General features: G+C 42.4%; 1 protein-coding gene across 4 annotated transcripts in view; it reads left to right on the forward strand.

Moving 5' to 3' along the window:
* The first annotated feature begins 4,677 nt into the window (after positions 1-4,677).
* Positions 4,678-17,325, forward strand: part of Focad (focadhesin) — a 330,597-nt gene continuing 317,949 nt past the window's right edge. For 3 of the 4 annotated variants that reach the window (XR_015619711.1, XR_015619712.1, XM_087549044.1), the window contains exon 1: positions 4,678-4,726. The gene's annotated coding sequence lies outside the window, so the exon portion shown is untranslated. 4 annotated transcript variants of the gene reach the window in all.

Raw genomic sequence — 17,325 nt, forward strand, 5'->3', positions numbered from 1 at the left:
GGCGTGTCAGATCAACTGAGTACAGACAGATAAACAGACCAGGAAGGAACCAGCAAAGCCAGCCTGGATAGTAAGAACCTCCCAGGCAGCCCACAGAATCCTGAGAGTGAAAACTCAATTGTTACTTTGTAAGTTCTGTTACACTGCAAAAGCAAGCTGTTACAGGTGATGAAGTGCTACCTTCTTTTTTCTCTCCACTCTGCACTAGGACTTGACCTGTGTGAATTTCATCACATCAGGGAAGAGGGAAAAGGGAGATTTAATTCCTTCATCCCCTTCTTGCTGTATTACTAGAGTCTGATGTGTTCCTTGATCAAATGTTTTTCTTCCTAATGTTCTTACACATGCAGATATTTTTCCTATGGTACTACCTGTGTGTAGGGGTGATTTGGGATTGCCCATATTACTGAGTCTCCCTTGTGATCTTTAAAAATCCTGCCTAGAGCTTTGTTATTGTCTCTTATTAAGCTCTTCCAATTTTCCTAATTTGATTATGCCATCTGTTTCTTGCTGGGACCCTGACTGAGAAGTAGGCCTTATCCAGAAGGTACCATCTTGGCAAAGACATGAATGATCCAACAGAATGAATCATGAAAAGAGCTGGGGGAATTGCCAAGCTCCTGCAGGACTGAGGAGGCAGGATGATTAGGGTCCAGAGAGCTGGAGGGTGTGGAAGGAAAGGTCAAGGTGGTGATGTGTATGATCGAGATAGAGGTACAAGGCCCAGGGCAAGTAAACCATACATGGTCTAATTGGCCTGTGTGCGAACTTTGGTTTTTGTTTTGAGTGGTACAGGGACAATTGGAACCACATACATCTAATTAAAATCTAATGAGTTTGCTTTCTGTTCTGTGCGGCAGTGGCTCTCTGTGACTCAGTAGTGAATTTCTCCTCCCAGTGCTGAGCCTGCTGATAAATGTGTGGGCGTACTCAGTCAGCCCAGCATGATTGGGTGCAAATTCAAGGTTTTGTGTCTCCCTTGATGCTGCGGGTGGCATGACCTCTCTTTATAGTCGGGATTCAGACTACAGTGTGTTTTTTGTTAGCATATTCTTTTCAGTTCTGCTAATGATTTGGGAGTGGACACATTTTTCTTACTCCTGTTCTCTCTCTCTCTCTCTCTCTCTCTCTCTCTCTCTCTCTCTTTCTTTCTTTTCTTTTTTGTTGTTGTTAGAGTCAATAGGCCCTTCTATGCCAGCTTCAAAAACTACTTATCTAAAAGGGTCTTGTACAATAGAGAACTAACTGCCTAACTACTTCAGGGGGAAGACTAGAATACAAGGCATTTAACAGAGAAATACTGTCTGCTTGCCCACCTCTTAGAGATGGTGGATACTACCTTTACTATTTAAAAAGCAAGGACAGACTAGGGAGATGGCTCATCAGGTGAAGGTCTTGCCACCATGCCTGATGTTGGATCTTGGGGACCACATAGTAGAAGAGAACCAACTGTCTCAGGGTTGTTCTCCAATCCCCACATTCACACAATAAATACATGTATAAAAAACTTACAAGACAAGGCATTCATTTTCATGTGCATTATATACATACAATAGTGTATAGGTTTGAAACATATTTTGATGCTTTAATGGCTATTTCTAGTAAAGGTGGCAGGAAATCTAGGTCATCTCCTGAGTAAATGTAAACTCCACTCTCTGCATTGTCTAACCCTTCCACCTTATCTCTGTCCTGGGAGAATGAGACAAGAGTATTGGAAATTTGAGTGGAGTTCAAGCACCCTAGGGAGATTCTGTGTGCTTGTGCTGGTTGGTAGGGAAGAAGGTGTGCTGGGGGAGGAGCACAGTCTCTGAATAATAGTAGATTTACAAACCCCAATACATTTTCTAGCTGTGGGGGTTTGAATATGATGGGCTCAGGGAGAGGCACTATTAGGAGGTGTGGCCTTGTTGGAGAAAGCTTGCCAATGTGGTGATGAGCTTTGAGACTCTCCTGGCCACACGGGAGACAGTCAACTGCAGAATCTCAACTCCTCCAGCGCCATGCCTACTCGGATGCTGTGCTTCTTTCCATGATGTTAATAGACTGAATCTCTGAACCTGTAAGCCAGGCCCAGTTAAATGTTTTCCTTTATAAGACTTACCTTGGTTATAGTGTCTTTTCACGGCAATGGAAACCCTAACTAAGGCATGACTTATATATATTTCAGTGAAAGTTTTGTTTGTGTCTGGCAGCTTATAGAACTCTTTCTGGTTTTAAAGTGTTTACTTTTGGTCTTGTCAATGTGCTGGCTGATGAGTTGATCTCCAGGGTAAATTGGTTTCTGGATTACACTTTTGATCTTGCAATTCCTGCTTTGTTTTGTTTTTGAGACAGGGTTTCTCTGTGTAGCCCTGGTTGTCCTAGAACTCCCTCTGTGGACCAGGGTGGGCTTGAGCTCACAGAGATCCACCTGCTTCTAGGATTAAAGTCATGCACCACCACTGCCCAGCTCATCTTGCAATTCCTATGTTGAAAGCTAACTTCCAATGCAGTAGTATTAAGAGCTGGGGCTATAGCTTAGTGGTAGAGCAATTGCCTAGAATGTGCAAAAAGCCTTGGGTTATCCCCAGCATGCTGGGGAAGGGGGCATGGCGCACTTGGAATTGATTAGGATATGAGGGCTAAATCTCAAGGATGGGGTTAGTATCATTATCAGAAAAGTTCGACCAGGCACGAGGAAGCATATTTGAGATTCCATCGCCTGTGAGGCTGAGGCAAGAGAATGATGAGTGAAAGTCTACCTGAGCTACAGTGCTTTGGAGGTGAGCTTGGGCAACAGAGCGAGACCCTGTGCAAGAACAGGCAAAGAGCAGGATACGGGGTAGGAAGACAGGTTTGAAGGGGAGAGGGTCCTAGGATAGTATAGAGCACATACTTAGAATACATGAAGCCCACAGTTTGACCTTCTAGTATCATCAAGGAGAAAATAAAAATCAGACAAAAAAAAGGAGTCTTTACCCCTTCTGCCATGAGAGGACACAGAAGAAGGTATTGTGCAAGCCAGCCACCAGTTGACAAATCTGTTCTTTCCTCACTTGGGACTTTCTAGTCTATAGAATGAGAGATCTGTTACATATATATGTATATATATTTTTCATCCAGTAAGGTATTTTCTCATAGGTGTAAAAACATGGGCTAAGATCTTTAAGAGTCAGTATTTCCCCACAAGGTCCTAAACTATTGTTTCTGGCAAGGCAGACAATATTTATTGAGAACAGGGTATCTGGGTTCAAATTTTGGCTTTGGTATCAGCTAGGTACATAGCCTTGGTCAAATTGTTTTATACTTTGTGCTTGGTTTCCTAATTTGAAAAATGCAATAACTTTACTATTCAACTTGGTCTGTGAAATAAATAAATAAAACAGTGCTATGGACATAGCAACATGTTCAGTTAGGACCAAATGAGCCTCAAGAAACACAGGAATAAGCCAGGGGTGTGGCCCACGCCTTTAGTCCCAGCACTTGGGAGGCAGAAGCAGGCAGATCTTTGTGATTTTGAGGCCAGTCTTGTCTACAAAGAGAATTCTAGGACAGCCAGAGTTACAAAATGAGAACCTGTCTCAAAAAAAACAAATACAGGAATAGGCAAAGGAAAAAAATTAATATGTTCCTAAAATTTGTACTTGTGTATTTGAAAAACTTATGGGAATATCATCAAACTAATAAAACCAAAAAGGTAATTATAAATCTCACAGAACTCTCATCTCCCCAAGGATATAAGCGATTGAATACAGGAGCAGGTTCAAAATTAACTTAAATTCTTACAGGATGAATGCATTATAAGTTATTGGACGATCTAGAGGTAGTGTGTGGAATATAATTACTGTTCTGAGGTGAAGGATAGGAAACCAAGAATTTCCTGTTAGCATATTATGACGACCTTGCAAATTCAGCTTACAAAACTGCTTGCTAAATTCCGACCACAGAATCAGAATCTCTAGAGATGAACCCAGGCTTCTTTTAAAGCTTCTAAAAGTACATGGGGTTTCAGAAACAGCCAGTTAATAAAATTCTATTCCTTTTAACTTGCTTATTTATTTTTAAACGCAGTTGTTTTCGTTTCTGCCACGTTGTGCCAGGTCACAGACTTCCCCTGTGGGACCATTCCTCCCCATTTCGCTAAAGAAAATGCTTGACTATAATAAATGTTATATAACAATAACAGTCATGGTAAAGTTATTTGAACCAGCTCTCCTTAGATCAAATTCCTCCTTAGCAGAAATTCCTGGGCCTTGACGACTATACAATAGAAGATCGGGCACAGCAGGAAGAAATGAAGTCACTGAGCTGTAGCTACAGGAAGCAAGCTGGCTCTGAACCCTTGCCATTATGAGTACCCTCCCCCACCTCCCCGCCACCCCAAGAAGCTGTCTCCCAAAGCTGCCCAAGGGCAGGTTGCCAATAGGACTCCATGGTTCTGTTCAGTGGCATCTCCAGACAGGATCCTTTGCTTTCACACTCCACAAAGTCAGCGAAGCTCAGTGTGCACCAGTGCGCCTAACACGGCTGGGATAGAGTTACACTGCCAACATCTAGCCGCAATGAGCCACCAAGGCCTAGCCGCGCATGCGCTTGAGGGGGCCGGCGTCCCAGCCGAGGAGGCGGGACTGGCTATCGGAGTAGAATTTTTATTGGCTGTTTCTGGAAGGCCCCGCCTCCCGGTGGTGGAGGCGGTCCGCGGGCCAGGTCAGGCTGGGGAACGGGCTGCGCCTGTGGCAGAAGTGAGGTAAGCCATGCGGCGTGGCTGTCGGTCCACCAGCCGCTGCCGGGTGGGCAGTCGTCGCTTCGGGTCCGGCTGCAGCCGCAGCTATGGGGGCGAGGGAGACCGAAGCCGGAGGATGTGGGCTGGGGTGCAGGCCGGTGGCGGGGCATGTAGTGTCAGGGCCGGGACGACGCGGGCGGCGGACTGGGCATTTGACCTGCTGCTCCTTCTGCTGGCCCTTCGAAGCGTCCGGCTCCGGAGGATCTGGCTTTGAGTGGTTCTCTGGTTTACGTCTCCAGGGCCGACTGGCAGTGGAGGGGCTTGGTAGCCGGAGGGGCTGGCATGATCCATCTAGCTTACCTGACTCAGGTTGCAGTTGTCCTGTCCCCACCCCCCCAACCTCGGTCTCTGGTCCGGGGCAGCGCAAGGGATTCTGGTGTCTTCCTGTCTGGCCTGGGGGTAACTGTCTATTCCCCGGGACTCAGGCAGTTTTTGTCCACTTTAATGCAAAGGCTCTTGGGTGAGCAGGGCCTGCTTTTCTGACTCAGGTCTCTGGCTCTGAAGAGTTTATTTGTGGGGCTAGGTGGATGTTTGTAGACACCTGCGGTTGTGTAGGATTTACTCTGAGTTTGATTCAGCCATGGTGCCTTGACCCCTTGTTTGTAGTTTTGGATTCAGTGAAACCAACCTCTCCATTATACAGTCATCAATTCATTCATTGCAAACTTTTAAAATGAGTTCCTTGGTGAATATTCCCTGCCTTTGCTTGCATTTAATATGTCAGTGCAAGTGTCTGAATTGACAAGATTTGAGATGGACTTTTTCTTTTTTTTTTTTGCTGTTGTTGTTCATTTTCAGGATCTAGATTTAGATGCAAAAGAGGTCCTCCCTCGTACCTCATTCAAAGTTTTGCTTTTTTTTTCTCCTAATAAACCCTAAAACATAGTGACTCTGAGGGATAATCCTAGTTAACTGTGTCACTGAAGACCACCCATAGATGGGCTTCCTATTGGAAAAGTAACGGGGTGAGATTACAAGTATTTGGTAATTTTGGAATGTTCAAGGAGAGATGGGCATACAGCAGATGTATTGAACTATGTTAGCAGTTGGGAACCAACTAAATAAAAAACACATGACGTCATTTATGATTGTGTGTTTTATGTTTCAGTGACAAGTGTTTCTATTCACAGACACTTGACTAGCTAGCAAGTGCATGGTTACAATTTTGATTGACATCCAGTTTCTTCAAAGAAAGTGCCATGACTCATCTAAATTTTGAAGTGTAGTAATCGTGAATTTTTTAGCTACATATAAAGATACTCCATAGAGATAACAGGACAAGAATGCAATTTTCAAACCTCTTGACTTGCTTTGGTGATAAGAGATAGCCAAAACAACCACATTATTTACTTTCCAAGGTAATCTTATTAACAGTTACCATTTCTTCCTTGTCCATATTTTTCTTATTTTTTTAAATTAAACATAATTAAACACTGTACCATGTTACCATTTGGAGGGTTTTAATTGCTTGGTGGTTCTAATTGAGGCCTGATAACTCAAAAGTAACCTGTATAGATGTACTAGATTTTTCATATGGTGATTGGTTAATGGTATTTACAAATAGTACAGATCACCCTTTTCTAGTACAAAATGATTTTAAAGGTGATTATTTTGATATTCTGAGCCTTGTGACGTGATACTTGACGTTGTCCATAAACTGTTAGTTGAATTAATGTCAGGAGTGTAAATCTATTACAATCACTATTAGGAGTAAGTATACTATCTTGAGCTCTCTCATATAAAATACAGTTAGCTTTAGAAGTATATTGTAACTTATAAATAGCAGTAAATTGAGCGGAACTTATGTGTACCATTTCCATCATGGGAAATAAAAAATGCTAAGCTAATAGGACAAGTGTTATTTGTCAGTTTCCTCTATTTAAATTATTTCAAGCTTTTTCAAAATGTAAATCCCATTCATTTCAAACACTAAAACATTTTAAAGTGTGTAAAAAAATACTTTTTTAATCTGTTTCAAGTCACATTGAAAGTAATACAATGGCATTTTTTTATTATTTTGCTAATTTATATTTTCATAATTCAGCCAGAATCAGAGTATGCATGTATTTGTTTGTTTTATTGTTTTATTATTTGTATAGCTGAGAATGGCCTTGAACTTCTGATTTTCTTGCCTCAACCTACCCAGTGCTGAAATTAAGGCAAGTGCTACCCCTTTCTGGTTTATACCTTGCTGGGATTGAAATCAATATCTTGTGCAATAAAAATGTATTATTATTATTGTTAATATTATTGTTATCATGTGTATTTACATGAGCCCAGACGTCTGTGAGAGCTAGAGGTATCAGATCCTTTGAATCTTGGAATTATAGGCAGTTGTGAGTCACCTGATGTGAGTGCTGGGAGCCCAACTTGAGTATGCTAGAAGAGCATTGTGCACTCTTAACTGCCGAGTTGTCTCTCTAGGTATCTGAGTATTCTGATTGTACAGACTCATTAACTTAGGAAGAGTTATAGCCCAAAAATCTTACTGTAAGTCAATAATATTGTACATCAAAAATGCAATTAAGAAGAATCAGCATGACGAGTAATTGTGAGGGAAAGACAGGTGTCTTCTATGAGTTTGAGGTCTACAAAGTAAACTCCAGGCTAGCTCATGCTGCATAATGAGACCCTGTCTAGTTCAGTGGATCAAGGGCTTGCTATGATAAGTGGATTTCTTAGCCCCCCATGTAAATGCTAAATAAATGGGTGCCTTCAATTGCAGTATTCAAGAGCTTAGAAGATCCCTGGGGCAAGCTACATAGTTGTACCAGCTATACAGAGCTGGAATTGATCAGCTATGGTTTCAGCAAGGAACTCTTCCTCATTAAATAAAATGGAGGGCAATTGAGGAAATCAGTTGGTGTTAACTTTTGTTGTCCATACAGTGTACATATACCCATACCCACATATTACCTACAAATATGCCGTGTGTGTGTGTGTGTGTGTGTGTGTGTGTGTGTGCAAATGCACATGCCAAAAAAAAAGGTAAGAGTAAAAACGATTCAATTAAAAAAGTGCTGTGTTGGTAGAGTGTGTATTGCCATCTGGAGACCCTCCTTTTGATCTGCAGAACCTGTGTTTAAAAGGAATTTGGGTGTGGTGGCCTGTGGTCATAATCCTAATTAAGGGAAGGTGAAGACAAGGAGATCACTAAGTCTTGGTGGCCTGCCAGCCTGCCTAGCCTACTTGGCCTATTTCTGGTCACTAAAAAACCCTGTCTCAAACAAAGCATATAGAATATCTGAGGGATGATAACTGAGGATCTCTTTGACCTCTACCTACACATGAACATAGGCTCATATACATGCATACCCATACATGTGCATCTATGTGCACACATACATACATACAGTCCATTTAATATATCTAGCTTATTGATCATCATGGTTTAGCAACTGTACACTCTACGCTATGGGGTCTTTATCCTTGTGATCAAGTGTGGCATGTGCAGTGCCCAAGGAGGCTAGAAGAAAGCACTGGATTCCCTGGAACTGGAGTTACAGACAGTTGTAAGCTACCATGTGGGAGCTAGAAATTAAACTGAGGTCCTCTGGAAGAGCAGCCAGTGCTCTTAGCCACTGAGCCATCTTTCCATCTTCTGATTAAAGGCTTTTGAACATATTTTCAGTTTACAATGCATTATTGAGCTATAACGTCATTATAAGGATATTATAAGTTAAGCTTTTAGGGTACTGATGGGATGTAGGGCTTAGCTGATATGGAAGGAGAATGGTGTGTACCTCACCTGGACATTGATACAGCTGATGACTTATGAGGGAGGGGAGGTGGAGAAGAGAGAGGCATGTGATCTTGGTTTCTGAAGTTTTATCTACCTGGTGGTAGTGGTCAGAGAACATGAGGGATACTTGGATGTTACCCTCTCAGAGTAAGCGATGAGGAAGAGAACATGAGGGATACTTGGTGTTACCCTCTCAGAGTAAGCGATGGGGAAGCACCTTTCCTGCACTTGAAGTTCAGAAGGTTTATTCTTCTTTGATTTGGGCCTCCAAAGATGGAATGTTTGCTTAGTTTTCACCAGGTTGTGGAAATAGGGGATTCTTATGAAGAATCAAGGATGCGAGAACATTTACTGATTGGTATTGGAGTCCAAATTGTTGTGAAGGAAGGAAGAGTGTTTGGTGGGAGGAAGACATCTTTAAAGTGTTTGGAAGGCTGGCTCAGGCCGTGACGTGTCTGAAGACATGAATTTGGATCTCCAGCACCCACATAAAAGCTGGTGTGATCTTGTGCCAAGTTGCTGAGTTTTTCAGTAAGATCCTGCTTCAAAAAACAAGGCAAAGAATGATCAAGGATGATGCCCACTATGGACCTCTGACCTTCACACATGAGTACATGCATGCACACACCTGCATACACATTTACATACAGTCACATGAACAGGTACATATCTCCTACACATATGCACATGTACAACACACACACACACACACACACACACACACACACACACACAATTTAGCTTTTAGGTGGCAGAGTTTCCCTGAACTCTTGTTACTGGCTTTGAAATTCCAATGATTTTAGGTTTTGAGGAAATTCCCTCTGGACAAATGTTAGCCCATCAAGTCATTATTGTTTCTGTTACAAAGCTTGTATAGCACTGTTTTAAGAAAAAGAAAAGACATTTTAGGGCAAAAACTACTTCATTTGTCCAATTGTTTCCTTAAGTCATTGTATTACATTGTATTTATTTACTAATTTACTCATTTTATGTAAATGAGGGTACATATATGGAGGTGGGAGAATAATTTGCTGGAGTTGGCTCTCTGCTATTATGGATTTTGTGGTTTGAACTCACGTGGTCAGACTTGGTAGCAAATGTTTTAATGCTAAGGCACTCATTGGCCTCATTCATTCATTCATTCATTCATTTATTTAGAGTTTGGATCTTGATATGTAACTCAGATTTATAGCAAAAGTTCTGCCTTAGCCTCTTGAATGCTCTCATTTTTAATTGTTAATTATTATGTATGTGAGGGGTGTATGTGTGTGTGCACGCATGTGTGTGTTTGTGTATTAGTGTGTTAATTTCCTATTGCTATGATAAAATACTATGTCCATCTTAAAGAAGGAAGTGTTTCATTTTGGCTTATGGTTCCAGAGGGGTAAAGGACCATCACCAGTATAGTGGGTAAGTGTGGCAGCAGGCAGGCATGGTCACTGGAGCAGCGGTTAAGAGTTCACATCTTGGGGGTTGGGGATTTAGCTCAGTGGTAGAGCACTTGCCTAGGAAGCGCAAGGCCCTGGGTTCGGTCCCCAGCTCCGAAAAAAAGAAAAAGAAAAAAAAAAAAAGAGTTCACATCTTAAACTGCCACACATCTAGGCTTGAAGTTAATAGTAGACTATCACAGGGCAGGAGAAATGGCTCAGTGGCTAGGAGAACTTACTGCTCTTACAGAGGACTTCAGTTTAATTTCCGCATCTACATTGGATGCCTCACAACTGCATAAAACTCCAGTTCCAGTGGACCTGATGCCTTCTTCTGGTCCCCACAGGCACCTACACTACTGTGGTGCGTGCACACAGACAGACAGACAGACAGACAGACAGACAGACAGACAGACACACACACACACACACACACACACACACACATACACACACACACAGTTTACCCAACAGTCTTCAAATTTAGTGGATAGAGATGAAGAACTAGCTTGCTTTTGAAATGGCTCAGGTAGCAGTCACTTTGTAAAGTTATTGCTAGGATGAATGGCATTTAAGACCATGGCCCACTCTCTTCCCCTCTCCTTCCTCCTTTTCCCTTTCCCTTCTAGTCCCTCTTTTTTCTAGGGCATCTCCAATGTTAGGTGAGCATTCTACCACTGAGCTGTATTCTCAGGCCACCATAGCTTTCACCTTTCTTGTGCTTTGAGACAAAATATATCTACATACCCTAGGCTGGGCTTGAATTCATGGCCATCTTCCAGCTTCCCAATCTGGGATTATAGGGGTTGCCTCATTATCTTACTAGTAATGTCTTTTGTTCTTTCTGCCTGCAACACTGTCAGCACAACAGCCAGAGTAGTTTTTCTTTTTTTAAAGTGTGAGTTAGATTTCTTTTTTTTTTACCTGAAATCCTCTAATGGTGTTTTTTCTTGCTACTCCCCAAAAGGACAGAGTCTGTCTTTATAGCTGCCTAAAAGACTATGCTATGATCTGACCTAATTTTGGCCACTTTACTGTAGTTCTCCCTCAGTCAATTATTTTCAGATGAGCTTGTTTCTCAGTCATATGAGCATATTCTCACCATTTTTTTTTTCTGGTCTGCTTTTTTCCCCTCTCCTGGAATTCTCTTCTGACACTATTGCCTCCTTTAAGCCTTGGGAGAAGTGTCAGCTCTGTCAGACCTTTCTTTCCCACCCTGTATAAGACTGGAACCCTTTACCAGTGTCATCCCTTGTCCTTGGTTACATTAAGCATAGCAGTCATTTCACAGGTCCTTGTGACTTAGTATTTTCCTGCTTCCTGTCTTCTCTCCAGTGACTGTCATCTAGCGGGGCAGGAGCGTCTGTCTCCCAGTGCCTCCTGTCATGCCTGGCACACGGCGAACATCTAGGAATTTTTGTATTAAATATATGTAGGTGCATGTATGGGACCTTTTGGAAGGCCCAGGTTTCTCTTCCATGTCTTATGGAAAAGCCCTGAACTGTGAGCTGCCACGAGAGGACATTGGCTTCCTGTAGCAAATACCTTGGTAATCCATGTTCTAATTTGAATTTTCATTATTATTTTTTTAAGGTCTGCTAGGCAGGATTCTACACCAAGGCTCTTTATCTTTTATAGGAAAAATATGGTCTTTCAGTGCATTGGATTCTTGCGCTTGGCCCAGAGCAGAGACTCAGAGACTTCACTTCATGTTCTACGTCAATCATGTTTATGGCGAAGCTGAAGGCTAGGCCTGTGGCACAGTAGGAGAATACTTTGATTCTGCAGCAGTACAGAAAGCAAACCAAGTCAAAACAGAAGCAAAGCAGGTGGGTAGGCCGTGGCTCAGCTGATAGAGCTCTTGCCTGCCACATGTGGAGACACGGCTAGATCCCCAGAGTGACATAATGGGGATGGAGTGTCCCAGAACTCAGGAGGTAGCGGTACAAGCATCAGAAGTTTGAGGTCATCCTAAGCTATTTGAGAGATCCAGGCTAGCCTGAGCTACTCAAGACTTTATCTCAGCTACCATCAGCCAGCCAATACAATAACAACAACAACAACAACAACAACAACAACAACAACAACAACAACGATACAAAAGCAAAACTCAAGTGGTTGACATGAAAGGGCTACAGTATAATGCAGAAAAATTTCAAATATTTTTTTTTTCTTTTTTTCCGGGGCTGGGGACCGAACCCAGGGCCTTGCACTTCCTAGGCAAGCGCTCTACCACTGAGCTAAATCCCCAACCCCCAAATATTTTTTAAATGCATAAATCTGTCTACTAAAAGGAACGAATTGAAAATATCAGTTGAGAGATGTTTTGCTATTCAAAATAAAAGTATTTAGAATTTTAATGTATGGCATAATCATCTTATAAATCAATTCAGACCAGGAGGTTATGGTAATAAGCATAACATTCAAAACGAATGATTCTGAATAAAATTTATAATTTCTTCAGTGCCTCATTTTGCTTCTGTTAGATACCATTAATGAAATCTTCATTCATACAGATGCGTGATACATGATTATAATTTTTTTAAACAATGGATATTGAAATCTTATCATTTTTAGTTGCTTATTTTACCCATTTTAGTCTTTGTGTGTATGTGCACGTGTGTGTGTGTGTGTGTGTGTGTGGTAGGCTGCATATGCATATCACAACATGAATATAGACATCAGAGAACAACTTTTGGGATCCTTTCCTTGCATTAAACTCAGATTGTCAGGCTTGGTGGTAAGCACCTTTGCCTGCTGATCTATCTTGCTTCCCCTTCCCTTCCCTTCCCTTCCCTTCTCTTCCCTTCCCTTCCCTTCCCTTCCCTCCCCTCCCCTCCCCTCCCCTCCCCTCCCCTTCCCTCCCCTTCCCTTCCCTCCCCTCCCCTCCCCCCTTCCCTCCCCTTCCCTTCCCTTCCCGGCTGGGATTAAAGGTGTGCCACCATACTAGGCCATTTTATTTATTTATTTCTTTTTTTTTTTTTGTCTGTATTTTTCTTTTTCTTTTTATAAATTCTAAATAGATTCTTCTCTTGTATAATTCTCCCTACTCCTAACTCCCCCCATATTTTCTCTCTCCTGGATCCATTCTTCCTCAGAAAAGACCAGGCCTCTAAGAGAAAATAACTAAATGACACAAACAAAGTACATTAAGACAAGTCAAAGCCCTCACATGGAAGCTGGACAAGGCAACCCAACAGGAGTAAAGGATCTGAGAAGCAGGCACAAGATCAGAGACACACCACCTCCCACTGTTAGGAGTCCCACAGAAACCTCAAGCTAACAGCCACAATATAGATGCTGAGAACCTTGTGCAGACCCCTGTAGGCCTTGTGCTTGTTGCTTCTGTGAGCCCGTATACTCCCTCCTTAGTTGATTCAGTAGGCCATGTTCTCCTGGTGTCCTCCATCTTCTCTGATTTGTACAATCTTTCTGCTCCTTCCATGGGATTTTTCCAGTTCTGAGGTGAGGGATCCAATGGACTCCAAGATAGAGTCTGCATAATGCCCTGCTGTGAATTTCTGTATTCACTCCCATCTGCTGCTGGAGGAAGCTTCTTTGATGATGGCTGGACAAGGCACTGATTTGCACATATAGCAGGCTATCCTTAAGAATCAATTCTTCTTCCCCTCCTCCCCCTTTTTTTGGCCAGATGTGTTTGGTTCTACCTTAGGTCTCTGAATATCCAGGCTCTGTCACCTGGCCATCCAGGCTGTGTCAGGCATGGGGCTCAGTTAAGTCAGACATTGGTTGGCCATTCCCCCAAGTTCTGTGCCACCATTTCCGTAGCACATTTTGCAGGCAAGACAGATTGCAGGCCAAAGGATTTATGGCTGGGTTGGTGTCCAGGATTTTCTTTCTGTAGCCTTTAGAGCACCAAAGAGACTAGAACTTAGTGAAAGCTCCATGCAGACACCGACTTGACCTCTCTTCATTTGATGAGCCACGTGGATGCTGTCCTTGGCAATGGAGGCCCTGCTGTCAGTGTTGTCCTAGTATCAACCTTGGTTGTTTAGGGATCTCCACAGGACTCCCTCAGCCAATGATTCTACCCAGTGCAACCCAGTCCCACCACTGGAAGCCCACAAGAGATGGGCAGTTCAGACTCTATATCTTCTATTACTAGGAGTCTTCGCTAGGATCACCCTCATAGATCCCAGGAAGTTTCCACTGAACTAGGTTTCTACATCACCTCCCAAGTTCTCCCCAAATCCAGCTGTCTCTCCCAGTATTCTCCCTCTATCCCTTACCTCATCTGATCCCTCTCTGTCCTGTCTCCACCAGACCCCCAGTCCATCTGCAAAATCTATCCTATTTCTCCTTCCCAGGGAGATCTGTGCATCCCCCTGGAGTCCTCTTTATCTAACTTGGCTGACTTCGTGGATTTTAGCTCAATTATCATTTACTTAATAGCTAATGTACATTATATAAGTGAATACATACAATACTTTTCTTTCTGGGTCTGGGCTACCTCACTCAGGATGCATTTTTTTCCCTCTAGATTTGCCTGCAAATCTCATGTCGTTACTTTGTTAATTTTTTAACAGCTGAGTAGGACTCTATTGTGCAGATTACTACATTTATTTATTGATTCTTTGGCTGAGGGACATCTACATTGTTTCCAATTATTGGCTATTATGAGTAAAACTGCAAATGTCTTTGTGGTAGGGTAGAGTGACCTTTGGGTATGTGCCCAAGAATGTTACAGCTGGGTCTTGAGGTAGATTGATTCCCAGTTTTGTGAAGAACCACCATATTGATTTCCATAGTGGCTGTACAAGTTTGCACTCCCACCACCAGGGCCAGGCCCATTTTCCTTGTTCTTTAAAGCATCTTACTGTGGAAAAATTTAAATGCAACATGAATAAGGAGTGCAGTAAGGAAACTTAGTTTCACCAGATTATTTTGTCAATTCTGTGCTAGCTTTAGAATTTACCTACCATAACCCATCATACATTTGCCCATTTTTTTTCTGTAGGAGTGTGTGTGTGTACACATGCATGCATGGATATGTGGGTGCCCACTGAGGCTGCAGGTGTTAGGTCCTCTTAGAGCTGGAGTTACATACACATGGTTGTGAGCTGCCTGATATGGGTGTTGGGAACTGAACTTGGGTCCTGTAGAGTGTGGTATGCACTCTAACCACTGGGCTACCTCTTCAGTTCACAAAAGACCTTTATTTTTGACAGATGCTAAAATAGACTTTCCTTTTACCTACCAATGGGAGGGGGGGGGCTTTGGCTCTATAGATATTATGTTGTATGTGTACTGGAAAATAAATACAAATGTAATCTTTGTGTTGAAGTTTGCCAGCCTTGTACCCTATACTGATTAAAACCAATAGAGGATGTTGAACACACTGAAGGAACACTTATTATTTTTTTTCAGAGGCAGATGATTAATCTCCTGACAAACAGTTTAGAACCAAATGAAATTCCATTAGATTACTTTGGAATACGGCAGGACTGTTATAGCTTCTAATAACTCAAAGGTTGGACTTTCCCGTTAAATAGTATTTAGTAAGTGGTATAATTTGATCCAGTGAGACTTGTTTCTTAGCCTTGGTGATGTGATGAAACTGCCTCTTAAGTAGATGATAGAGACCATGGCTTTCACTGATTTTAATTGAGAGTAAAATAATTTATATTAAGTTTTTATTTGAATTTAATTAATAACTCCATTTTAATTAAAAAATGTATGCCTACTGTAAGGAAAAATTAACATAGCAAATATAATAACAAATGTAATAGAATGTAATCCCCCATCATCCTCTTATTCAGAAATAACCTCTTTATGTACTTTGCATATTTACTTTGTCCTTTTCTCTATTTTTGGTCTGTTGTAAGCATTTCTTTCACATGTCGTATGTATATATGATCTGTGTGTGTGTCAGAGGACATCCTTGGGTGTCAGTCCTCTTCCACCTTGTTTGAGAGAGGGCCTTTCTCCCTGTTGGATGCTGTGGATCCCAGGCTACTTGGTCTGTGACTTGAGGAGTGTCCTGTCTCCTGTTCTCGTTTTATTGGGTAGTGAAGCTCTGGGATCAGATGCTTGAACTATTGTGTCCAGCTTTGCCTTGCCTTGCCCTTCCTTCCTTCCTTCCTTCCTTCCTTCCTTCCTTCCTTCCTTCCTTCTTCCTTCTTCCTTCTTCCTTCTTCCTTCCTTCTTTCTTTCTAAAAGGTTTATTTCTATTTAAGGAGTATGTGTGTAGTGTGTGTGTCTGTTTTGGGGTATGTACACATGAGTGCAGGGGCCAGAGGGGTCCAGAGACAGAGTCAGATCCTTTGAAGCTGGAGTAGTTGTGAGCTGCCCAGCATGGACCAACTGATGTCTGAAGCACTAAGCTGTCTCTCTGGCCCTTTGCATCCAACTTTTCCTTGGGTTCAGGGGATTCAAACTCAAGTTTTCAGGTTTGGATGTCAAGTGTTTTACTCACTGAATCATCTCCCCAGCCCTGCAAGCCTTCCTTTCTATTTAAAAATTACATTTATCCAGCCAGTTGTGATAGCACATACCTTTAATTCCAGCACAAAATACAAAAGAATATATAAACCTATCTCAAAAACCAATCCCCCCGCCCCCTGCACCCCTGTAAATGTACACATCTTTATTTCCTGGGGATTTCGGGGTTTGGGGAAGGTCTACTTGTGGTACTGCTTACTGTACATGTGGAGGATGTGCATGTCTGAGCACGATGTCAGGAGTTGGGTCTCCTACCGTATGTGTCCTGGAGATCTCCTGCCCCTAATTACCTTTTAATTAGCAATGCTTTCGCACTAAACTTGCTTGGTATTTGTTGTTGAGATTATTTAAGTCCTAGGCCTGAGGCTTCTACCTGGCCTTGTTCATTGAATTCCTGGATAAGAAACACACTCAGCCTTTATATTTACACAAGAGCAGCTGTGCAGCTGCCTACCTTCCATGTTGTTAGAATCTACTTTCCTAGCCACAGTCCTGAGTCATGACTTGCTGTTTCATCTGGGCTGCTCCTATCTCCAATTGGTCACCCCTTGCTCGGGGTCAAGCTCTCTAGACTCTGAACCCATGGCTGCTTCTCCTGCGCTTTCTTTTTCTTCCTTGTGGTACTCCTCTTCCCCAAGCCCAGCTAAACCTAAACTCCACCCATGTCTCTTTGGCGCAGCTATTGGCTGTTTTGGACATTGGCATCTTTATTTAGCAATCAGAAAGAATTGTCACAGTGTCACAGGGGCTATGTGCAGACTCCATGTCTTGGGGACGCACTTAGCGTTGCAGTAGACAGGAAAAGAAAAACCTCTACAGTTCTTGGGCTTTTAATATTCTTGCTTCTCTTGAAATGGGAGGCGAGTAGAACTCAAGAACTTGCTGCTGCATGGTTACAGCGGATTGATGAAGGACACCAAACCAAGCCCTTA

Source organism: Rattus norvegicus, chromosome 5, assembly GCF_021556685.1.
Source record: "Rattus norvegicus strain SHRSP/BbbUtx chromosome 5, alternate assembly SHRSP_T2T, whole genome shotgun sequence".
Taxonomy (NCBI): domain Eukaryota; kingdom Metazoa; phylum Chordata; class Mammalia; order Rodentia; family Muridae; genus Rattus; species Rattus norvegicus.